Source organism: Cervus elaphus, chromosome X (assembly GCF_910594005.1).
Source record: "Cervus elaphus chromosome X, mCerEla1.1, whole genome shotgun sequence".
In the NCBI taxonomy this organism is placed as follows: domain Eukaryota; kingdom Metazoa; phylum Chordata; class Mammalia; order Artiodactyla; family Cervidae; genus Cervus; species Cervus elaphus.
The window spans coordinates 116797558-116809648 of record NC_057848.1 but is presented as its reverse complement, the minus strand read 5'-3'; the positions used below and the strand labels follow the sequence as shown (position 1 = coordinate 116809648).

At 37.5% G+C, this 12091-nt stretch overlaps 1 protein-coding gene across 3 annotated transcripts in view; it reads left to right on the top strand.

Annotated features, from left to right (window-relative positions):
• The window catches only part of SLC9A7 (solute carrier family 9 member A7), a 157159-nt gene that overhangs the window by 54516 nt on the left and 90552 nt on the right, over positions 1–12091 (top strand). The window lies entirely within an intron of this gene.

Here is a 12091-nt window from a genome sequence, read left to right as displayed (position 1 = left end):
AAACATTCTTGTCCTAATAAATTCTTATGAAGTATATTAAATATTTGAAATACTATGTATAACTTATATACAGATAAAAATGGAATAAACACCTGTATTTACTGTCCAGAAAAGTAACAGTACCTTTGAACCTGCTTGTATGTTCCTTCCCAATTATGTTATTATTTATCCCTTATGTACATTATACCTATACTTTTAGGTATCTGATATAATTCATACTAAAATTTTAAAAAGGATGCCCTGTAGTCTTCTTTATTTATTTTTTTGTGAATTATCTTTATGTATGTTTTTTTATACATATATTCCCTCCCTTTTGAACCTCCCTCCCATCTCTCTCCCCATCCCACCACTCTAGGTTGATACAGAGCCCCTGTTTGAGTTTCCTGAGCCATACAGCAAATTCCCATTGGCTATCTATTTTACATATGGTAGTGTAAGTTTCCATGTTACTCTTTCCATACATCTCGCCCTCCCCTCCCCTCTCCCCATGTCCATAAGTCTATTCTCTATGTCTATTTCTTCATTGTTGCCCTGTAAATAAATTCTTCATTACCATTTTTCTAGATTCTGTATATGTGCGTTAGATTACAGTATTTATCTTTCTCTTTCTGACTCACTTCACTCTGTATAATAGGTTTTAGGTTCATCCACCTCATTAGAACTGACTCAAATGCATTCCTTTTAATGGCTGAGTAATATTCTACTGTGTATATGTACCACCACTTCTTTATCCATTCATCTGTCGGTGGATATCTAGGTTGCTTCCATGTTCTAGCTTTTGTAAATAGTGCTGCAGTGAACAATGGGATACATGTGTCTCTTTCAATTTTGGTTTCCTCAGCGTATATGCCTAGGAGTGGGATTGCTGGGTCATATGATGCTTTTATTCCTAGTATTTTAAGGAATCTCCACACTGCCTTCCATAGTGGCTGTATCAATTTACATTCCCACCAACAGTGCAAGAGCGTACCCTTTTCTCCACACCCTCTCCAGCATTTATTGTTTGTAGACTTTTTGATGATGGCCATTCAGACTGGTGTGAGGTGATATCTCATTGTGGTTTTGATTTGCATTTCTCTAATAATGAGCGATGTTGAGCATCTTTTCATGTGTTTGTAAGCCATCTGTATGTCTTCTTTGGAGAAATATCTGCTTAGGTCTTTTCCCCACTTTTTGATTGGGTTGTTTGTTTTTCTGGTATTGAGTTATATGAGCTGCTTGTGTATTTTGGAAATTAACCCTTTGTCAGTTGTTTCATTTGCTATTATTTTCTCCCATTCTGAGGATTGTCTTTTCACCTCGCTCATAGTTTCCTTTGCTGTGCAAAAGCTTTTAAGTTTAATCAGGTCCCACTTGTTTACTTCTGTTTTTATTTCCATTACTCTAGGAGGTGGGTCACAGAGGATCTTGCTTTGATTTATGTCATCGAGTGTCCTGCCTGTGTTTTCCTCTAAGAGTTTTATAGTTTCTGGTCTTACATTTAGACCTTTAATCCAGTTTGAGTTTATCTTTGTGTATGGTGTTAGGAAGTATTCTAATTTCATTCTTTTACATGTAGCTGTCCAGTTTTCCAAGCACCATCTATGGAAGAGGCTGTCTTTGCCACATTGCATTTTCTTGCCTCTTTTGTCAAAAATAAGGTACCTGTAGGAGCATGAGTTTATTTCTGGGCTTTCTAATTTGTTCCATTGGTCTATATTTCTGTTTTTGTGCCAGTAACATACTGTCTTGATGACTGTAGCTTTGTAGTATAAGTTGAAGTCAGGAAGGTTGATTCCTCCAGCTCCATTCTTCTTTCTCAAGACTGCTTTGGCTATTCGGGGTCTTTTGTGTTTCCATGTGAATTGTGAAATTTTTTGTTCTAGTTCTGTGAAAAATGCCATTAGTAATTTGATAGGGATTGCATTGAATCTGTAGATTGTATTTGGTAGTTTATCATTTTCACAATATTGATTCTTACTACCCAGGAACATGTAATATCTATCTGTTTATGTCATCTTTGTTTTCTTTCATTAATGTCTTATAATTTTCCGTGTACAGTTCTTTTGTCTCTTTAGGTAGGTTTATTCCTAGATATCTAATTCTTTTTGTTGCAGTGGTGAATGAGATTGATTCCTTAATTTCTCTTTCTGATTTTTCATTGTTAGTATATAGGAAAGCAAGTGATTTCTGTGTATTGATTTTGTATCCTGTGACTTTGCTAAATTCACAGATTAGCTCTAGTAATATTTTGATACTATCTTTCGAGTTTTCTATGTACAGTCTTATGTCATCTGCAAACAGTGAAAGCTTTACTTCTTCTTTTCTGATCTGGATCCCTTTTATTTCTTTTTCTTCTCTGATTGCTGTAGCTAGGACTTCCAGAACTATGTTGAATAATAGTGGCGAAAGTGGACACCCTTGTCTTGTTCCTGATCTTAAGAGGAATGCTTTCAGGTTTTTCCATTGAGAATAATGTTTGCTGTAGGCTTATCATATATAGCCTTTACTATGTTGAGGTAGGTTCCTTCTATGCCCATTTTTTGAAGAGTTTTAATCATAAATGGGTGCTGAATTTTTTCAAAGGCTTTTTCAGCATCTATTGAGATGATCATATGGTTTTTATCTTTCAATTTGTTAATATGGTGTATCACATTGATTGATTTGCATATATTGAAGAATTCTTGCATTCCTGGAATAAACCCAACTTGATCATGGTGTGTATGTGTTTTTTGATATGTTGCTGAGTTCTGTTTGCTAAAATTATGTTGAGGATTTTTGCATCCATGTTCATCAGTGATATTGGCCTGTAATTTTATTTTGTGTGTGTGTCGTCTTTGTCTGGTTTTGGTATCAAGGTGATGGTGGCCTCGTAGAATGAATTAGGAAGTGTTCCTTCCTCTGCAATTTTTTGAAAGAGCTTTAGAAAGCTAGGCATTAGCTCTTCTCTAAATGTTTGGTAGAATTCTCCTGTGAAGCCATCCAATCCTGGGCTTTTGTTTTTTGGGACATTTTTGATCACAGCTTCAATTTCAGTGTTTGTAATTGGGTGTTCATAATTTCTATTTCTTCCTGCTTCAGTCTTGGAAGATTGGACTTTTCTAGGAATCTGCCCATTTCTTCCAGGTTATCAATTTTATTGCCATATAGTTGTTCATAATAGTATCATAATCCTTTGTATTTCTGCATTGTCTGTTGTAAGCTCTCCTTTTTCATTTCTAATTTTGTTGATTTGATTCTTCTCTCTTTTCTTCTTGATGAGTCTGGATAAAGGTTTGTCAATTTTGTTTATCTTCTCAAAGAACTAACTTTTAGTTTTATTAATCTTTACTATTGTTTCTTTCATTCCTTTTTCACTTATTTCTTCTAGGATCTTTATGATTTCTTTCCTTCTACTAATTTTGGTTTTTTTTTTGTTCTTCTTTTTCCTAGATATCTAAGGAATAGATAGGTGTAAAGTTGCTTTAGATGTAAAGTTAGGTTGTCTATTTGATGTTTTTCTCATTTTTTAAGTAGAATTGTATTGCTATAAACTTCCCTCTTAGAACTGCTTTTTTTGCATCCCATAGGTTTTGAGTTGTCATGTTTCATTGTGATTTGTTTCTAGAAACTTTTTGATTCCACTTTTGATTTCTTCAGTAACCTGTTGGTTATTCAGAAATGTGCTGTTTAATCTTCATGTGCTTGTGTTTCTTACAGGTTTTTTTTTTTTTCTTGTAATTGATATTTTGTCTCATAGCATTGTGGTCGGAGAAGATGCTTGATACAATTTCAATTTTCTTAAATTTACTGAAGTTTGATTTGTGACCCAAGATGTGGTCTATCCTAGAGAATGTTGCACTTGAGAAGAAGGTGTATTCTTCTGCATTTGGATGGAATGTCCTGAAGATATCAGTGAGATGTGTCTCATCTAATATATCATTTAAGACTTGTATTTCTTTATTAATTTTCTGTTTTGATGATCTTTCCATTGCTGTGAGTGGGGTGTTAAAGTCTCCTACTATTATTGTGTTCCTGTCAATTTCTCCTTTTATGTCTGTTAGTGTTTGTCTTATGTATTGAGGAGCTCCTATGTTGGGTGCAATTGTTATGTCTTCCTCTTGGATTGATCCCTTAATCATTATGTAGTGTCCTTCCTTATCTCTTGTAATCATCTTTATTTTAAGGTCTATTTTATCTGATATAAGGATTGCTACTCCAGCTTTCTTTTGCTTCCCATTTGCCTGGAATATATTTTTCCATCCTCTCACTTTCAGTCTATATGTGTCTTGAGGTCTGAAGTGGGTTTCCTGTAGGGAGCATATGTCTTGTTTTTGTATCCATTCAGCCAGTCTGTGTCTCTTGGTTGGAGCATTTAATCCATTTGCATTTAAAGTAATTATTGATGTGTATATTCCTATTGCCATTTTCTTAATTGTGTGGGGTTGATTTTGTAGCTCTTTTTTCTTCTGTAGTATTTCTTGACTGTATAAGTCCCTTTAAGATTTGTTGCAAAGCTGGTTTGGTGGTACTGAATTCTCTTAACTTTTGCTTGTCTGAAAAGCTTTTTATTTCTCCATCAATTTTGAATGAGATCCTTGCTGGGTACAGTAATCTTGGTTGTAGATTTTTCCCTTTCAGTACTTTAACTATATCCTGCTATTCCCTTCTGGCCTGCAGAGTTTCTGCTGAAAGATCAGCTGTTAAGCGTATGGGGTTTCCCTTGTATCTTACTTGTTCCTTCTCCCTTGCTGCTTTTAATATTCTTTCTTTGTGTTTAGTCTTTGCTAGTTTGATTAGTATGTGTCTTGGTGTATTACTTCTTGGGTTTATCCTGTATGGAACTCTCTGTGCCTCTTGGACTTCATTGGCTATTTCCTTTTCCATGTTGGGGAAATTTTCAACTATAATCTCTTCAAAAATTTTCTCATACCCTTTCTTTTTGTCTTCTTCTTCTGGGACCCCTATAATTCAAATGTTGGTGATTGGTCCCAGAGGTCTCTGAAACTATCCTCAGTTCTTTTCATTCTTTTTACTTTATTCTGCTCTTCAGAAGTTATTTCCACAATTTTATCTCCCAGCTCACTGATTTGTTGTGCTGCAGATGTTCTGCTATTGATTCATTCTATTTTTAATTTCAGTAATTCTGTTGTTAGTCTCTGCATGTTTATTCTTTATTTCTTCTAGATCTTTCTTAATTGATTATTGCATTTTCTCCATTTTGTTTTCAAGGTTTTTGATCATTACTGTCATGTGCCTGAATTCTTTTTCAGATAGTTTGCCGAAATAGGCAAACTAGGAAATACTCTTCATTTATTTTGACTTCTGTGTTTTTAGTTTGTTCTTTCATTTGTGCAGGATTTCTCTGCCTTTTCATTATTCTTTTAACTTATTGTGTTTGAGGTCTTCTTTTCCCAGGCTTCAAGGAAAGTTGAATCTTTTCCTTGAAGAAGATTGAATTCTTTCTTCCTTTTGGTTTCTGCCCTCCTAAGGTTGGTCCAGTGGTTTGTGTGAGCTTTGTATAGGATGAGATTTGTACTGAGTTTTTGTATGTTTGTTTGTTTGTTTTTCCTCTGATGGACAAGACTGAGTGAGGTGGTAATCCTGTCTGATGATGATTGGGTTTGTATTTTTGTTTTGTTTGTTGTTTAGATGAGGCATCCTGCACACGGTGCTACTGGTGTTGTGAGATGCCGGGTCTTGTATTCAAGTGATTTCTTTTGTGTGAGTTCTCACTATTTGATACTCCTTAGGGTTAGTTCTCTGGTAGTCTAGGGTCTTGGGATCAGTGCTTCCAGTTCACAGGCTCAGGGCTTGATCTCTGAAATGTTGTGTCCCAGGGTTAAGTCCTCAGCTTTGTCCACCGAATAAAATGTAGCTCTCAACTTTTGGGCTGTATGTTTTGTCTTTAGTTTGAGGCAGGAGATAGGTGGGCACCAGACTGAACAGCCTCTCCCTTGCAGGTTCCAGAGCAGCTCTAGGAAACAGGAGACACAGCACCTACTCCAAGGATGCCCTATGGCCTTCTTATAGTGATCTGACTGGTATATGTATTAATAAATTTGAACTTAAATGTTTGTCCCACTTTTTTGTTTTTTGTTTTTTTTTTATTTTTATTTATTTTTATTTTTTTTATTAGTTGGAGGCTAATTACTTCACAACATTTCAGTGGGTTTTGTCATACATTGATATGAATCAGCCATAATTGTTGTATTAGTTGTCTTGGGCTTCCCTGGTCTCTCAGTTGGTAAAGAATCTGCTGTTGTAACATATTAAAAAAATCATACACCACGACCAAGTGGGCTTTATCCCAGGAATGCAAGGATTCTTCAATATCCGCAAATCAATCAATGTAATACACCACATTAACAAATTGAAAGATAAAAACCATATGATTATCTCAATAGATGCAGAGAAAGCCTTTGACAAAATTCAACACTCATTTATGATTAAAACTCTCCAAAAAGCAGGAATAGAAGGAACATACCTCAACATAATAAAAGCTATATATGACAAACCCACAGCAAGCATCACCCTCAATGGTGAAAAATTGAAAGCATTTCCCCTGAAATCAGGAACAAGACAAGGGTGCCCACTCTCACCACTACTGTTCAACATAGTGTTGGAAGTTTTGGCCACAGCAATCAGAGCAGAAAAAGAAGTAAAAGGAATCCAGATAGGAAAAGAAGAAGTGAAACTCTCACTGTTTGCAGATGACATGATCCTCTATATAGAAAACCCTAAAGACTCTACCAGAAAGTTACTAGAACTAATCAATGAATATAGTAAAGTTTCAGGATATAAAATTAACACACAGAAATCCCTTGCATTCCTATATACTAACAATGAAAAAACAGAAAGAGAAATTAAGGAAACAATACCATTCACCATTGCAACAAAAAGAATAAAATACTTAGGAGTATATCTACCTAAAGAAACAAAAGACCTATACATAGAAAACTATAAAACACTGATGAAAGAAATCAAAGAGGACACAAACAGATGGAGAAACATACCATGTTCATGGATTGGAAGAATCAATATTGTCAAAATGGCTATTCTACCCAAAGCAATCTATAGATTCAATGCAATCCCTATCAAGCTACCAATGGTATTTTTCACAGAACTAGACCAAAGAATTTCACAATTTGTATGGAAATACAAAAAACCTTGAATAGCCAAAGTAATCTTGAGAAAGAAGAATGGAACTGGAGGAATCAACCTGCCTGACTTCAGACTCTACTACAAAGCCACAGTCATCAAGACAGTGTGGTACTGGCACAAAGACAGAAATATAGACCAATGGAACAGAATAGAAAGCCCAGAGATAAATCCACAAACCTATGGACACCTTATCTTTGACAAAGGAGGCAAAGATATACAATGGAAAAAAGACAACCTCTTTAACAAGTGGTGCTGGGAAAACTGGTCAACCACTTGCAAAAGAATGAAACTAGAACACTTTCTAACACCATACACAAAAATAAACTCAAAATGGATTAAAGATCTAAATGTAAGACCAGAAACTATAAAACTCCTAGAGGAGAACATAGGCAAAACACTCTCCGACATAAATCACAGCAAGATCCTCTATGACCCACCTCCCAGAATATTGGAAATAAAAGCAAAACTAAACAAATGGGATCTAATGAAACTTAAAAGCTTTTGCACTACAAAGGAAACTATAAGTAAGGTGAAAAGACAGCCGTCAGATTGGGAGAAAATAATAGCAAATGAAGAAACAGACAAAGGATTAATCTCAGAAATATACAAGCAACTCCTGCAGCTCAATTCCAGAAAAATAAATGACCCAATCAAAAAATGGGCCAGAGAACTAAACAGACATTTCTCCAAAGAAGACATACAGATGGCTAACAAACACATGAAAAGGTGCTCAACATCACTCATTATTAGAGAAATGCAAATCAAAACCACAATGAGGTACCATTACACACCAGTCAGGATGGCTGCTATCCAAAAGTCTACAAGCAATAAATGCTGGAGAGGCTGTGGAGAAAAGGGAACCCTCTTACACTGTTGGTGGGAATGCAAACTAGTACAGCCACTATGGAAAACAGTGTGGAGATTCCTTAAAAAACTGGAAATAGAACTGCCATATGACCCAGCAATACCACTTCTGGGCATACACACGGAGGAAACCAGATCTGAAAGAGACACGTGCACCCCAATGTTCATCGCAGCACTGTTTATAATAGCCAGGACATGGAAGCAACCTAGATGCCCATCAGCAGATGAATGGATAAGGAAGCTGTGGTACATATACACCATGGAATTTTACTCAGCCGTCAAAAAGAATTCATTTGAACCAGTCCTAATGAGATGGATGAAACTGGAGCCCCTTATACAGAGTGAAGTAAGCCAGAAAGATAAAGAACATTACAGAATACTAACACATATATATGGAATTTAGAAAGATGGTAACGATAACCCTATATGCAAAACAGAAAAAGAGACACAGAAGTACAGAACAGACTTTTGAACTCTGTGGGAGAAGGTGAGGGTGGGATGTTTCAAAAGAACAGCATGTATACTATCTATGGTGAAACAGATCACCAGCCCAGGTGGGATGCATGAGACAAGTGCTCCGGCCTGGTGCACTGGGAAGACCCAGAGGAATCGGGTGGAGAGGGAGATGGGAGGGGGGATCGGGATGGGGAATAAGTGTAAATCTATGGCTGATTCATATCAATGTATGACAAAACCCACTGAAATGTTGTGAAGTAATTAGCCTCCAACTAATAAAAAAATTAAAAAAAAAAAAAAAAAAAGAATCTGCTGTTGTGCAGGAGACTCTGGTTCAATGCCTAGGTCAGGAAGATCCCCTGGAGAAGGGAATGGCAGCCCACTCCAGTATTTTTGATTAGTCATCTAAATAAAAAATTATGTACTGTGTGCCTGTGACTAAAGTTCTAAGCGCATTTTCATCATCGTCCCAAGTGTGTGATATTTTAAAGCATTAATGAAAATTAAACTTGAATCTGATCCTGTGATCAGGGAGGACAGAGGTATGGTAATTTCTTGGTTAGTGCCATAGCCTAATGCTTTCTACAAAAGTGGGACTTCATGTCAGGAGGCCAATACAGTGAGTCTTCTTTGGAAGATTAAGAATACTCATTGTGGTGATGGAATGAGAAAAGCAAAACAAATAAGCTGGAAACATCTCTGGAGCAGGGTTTAGGGATCCTATGTTACTGTTAACATTGGGATCTTCTAATCTGAGAAGGACACGTTTCCTAGTTGGGAGGTTGGGATGTGAGTTAGCTATAGAGATATTGCTGATGGTCCAGAGAAGCCACCTGCAGTTTCTCAAAAAGATGGTGCATTCATCTGCTTGGGCTGCTGTAACAAAATGCTACAGACTGGGTGGCTTAAACAGTAGAAATTTATCTTCTCACAGGCTGCAAGGCTGAGATCCAGGTGCTGGCAGGGTTGGATCCTGATGAGGCCTTTCTTCCTGGCTTGTGGATAAGCTACCTTTTCACTGTGTGCTCACTTGGCCTTTCCTCTGTGTATGTGCACACACAGAAAGATATCTCTTCCTTTTCTTAATGGCCACTAATTCTATTGGATTAAGACCCTACCCTTATGACCTTATCTGACCTTAATTACCTACTAAAAGCCCCATCTTCAAATAGGGTTAGGGCTTCAGTATATGGAGTTGAAGAGGACACAGTGAGTCCATTGCAGATAGTTTATTTTGGTTGGTTGTTGTTGTTCAGTCACTCAGTCATGTCCAGCTCTTTGCAGCCCAATGGACTACAGCATGCCAGGCTTCCCTGTCCTTCACTACCTCCTGGAGTTTTCTCAAACTCATTCTACTCAGTCAGTGATGCCATCCAGCCATCTCATCCTCTGTCATCTCCTTCTCCTCCTGCCTTCAATCTTTCCCAGCATGAGGGTCTTTTCCAATGAGTCAGCTCTTCAGATCAGGTGGCCAAAGTTATTGGAGCTTCAGCATCAGTCCTTCCAATGAATAGTCAGGACTGATTTCCTTTAGGATTGACCAGTTTGATCTCCTTGCTGCCCAAGGGACTCTCAAGAGTCTTCTCCAACACCACAGTTGGAAAGCATGTTTTCTTTGATGCTCAGCCTTCTTTATAGTCCAGCTGTCACTTCCATACATGACTACTGGAAAAACCATAGCCTTGACTATATGGTTTGAATTCAGGTGAATTCTTGAATAGTTTTTTCCCCTTAATATGCCATCACAAACAAAAAGTGAAGTAAGTATGTACAAGCTCTGTTTTGTTCATTTATTTTACCGTGTGCTCTCAGAACCCTCCCTTTTCACTTGTGTATGCCTCTATATTTGCATTTATTTTAGTTAAAGCTCAACCATTCCTTAGTAATTGGAGTAACTAGAGCAGCAAGTGTAGTTGCCATTGTGTGTTCCAGTTTCATGGCTCTCTAAGATAGCTGTGATTAGTGCATTTGTTTATTTGCAGTGTTGTTTGAATTCAGGGCTTCTAGGAAGTAGATTCTGTAATTGCCTCAAAATCATTGGAGGGTGTTTTTTTTTTTTTTGCCAGTTATTTATTTGACTGTACCAAGTCTTAGTCGCAGAACATGTGAACTCTTAGTTGTGGCATGAGGGATCTAGTTACCCAACCAGGGATCAAACCTGGGCCCCCTGCACACGGTCTTAGCCACTGGAACACCAAGGAAGTCCCTCATTGAAGATTTTTTATCCAATAAGAGTACTTGACTTTTATTTATTAATTTGGGCCAAATCAATGGTAGGTAAGAGGTTGAAAATAAGAGTCAGAACTAAAGGCTCTTAAAACTCAAATTTCCTTGTTAACACAAGGCTGCTGACTAACATCTCCATAGTGTATTGTCATTTATTCAGTGATTGTAGTGGTCAGATTGCAGGGATGGGAGGTGAGTGCTCCTTGCACATTGCCTTCAGGAAAATTAACCTTCAGGGTGAGGGTCAGGCACTTAAGTGGCAGCTGTTCACTATCAGAGACTGTTTTGGAAATGCATGATGGGATGGGTTGCCATGTATGGTTGTGTTTGTTGTGCCCTGAACAATTCCAGAAAGCCTCTTTCATGTTGAAGTCTGTGAGCAACCCTGATTGTGAAGGATACATCCCAGTCCTGAGGTATCAGGATGGGCTTCTCTGCCTGGAAGAAGTGATATCTACATTGTGACTTGAAGGGTGAGTAGGAGTTAATTCAGTGAAGAAGTTAGGGAGCAGAGAGTGGGAACAGAGTTCCAGGCAGAGGCTCAGAGGAAGGATTGATTAATTTATTTCAAAAGATAGCTGATGTTTAGCTGAAAGTCTTGTTCCAGACCTTTAAAGAGTGGTGAATGGGTCAGGAAAATGGTGATAAATTGCTGTGGTAACATTGGTAGTCCTTTGGCAGTTGACATGAATTTGATTAGTGTGTTTTAATTAAATTGGGGAATGCACAAAACAACAAGTAAAATGTGTTGAGTGATGACTCAGCCACGGGTTTACTGTCCTTGATTTTGAGAAATGTCAGAGTATGAGACAGAATCAAATAAATATTCATATACCTGACCTAAAGCCCTTAGACCTAATCTAGGAATCTACTGGCCTCCCATTATTCTCTCAAGCATCTGTGAATTTTATTTTGAAAACAGTTTAAAGAAAATATGTTTAAGACTTTAAGTGGTCATCCGTATTGCTTGGGATTTGAGGGGTTAAATTAGTGAACTCTCTCTGCTATCAAAATTGGAACCAATTGTGAGATAAAGGAGCCAGATGGGTAGAGCTTGGAGAGTGTGGTTTAGGTGCGACAAAATGGCTTCCTGTGACTGTAGCCCTGGATTAGGCAGAAGTAATCTCTCCAGGCCCTAGAGATGTTGAGCCAGCAGAGGCCCCACCTAGAATGAGGCAAATGTAATCTATTTATACTTGGGTACCATATTGGAATCCTCTAGTTAAAAGTTCAGTCATTGAGTCCAAGTCTGCCTCTTTGGTTCCTAGTTTTCAATGAAAGACTCTCCCACTCTTCCATTATATACTAGAGTGGGCATCTTCAGTTTGTAAATATTGTCAGAAGGTATGTGGTATCTGGTCACCCACAGAAATGCTGTGCAGCACAGAAGTGATGGGAAGATGTTCCTGGTGTCCTAAGGATG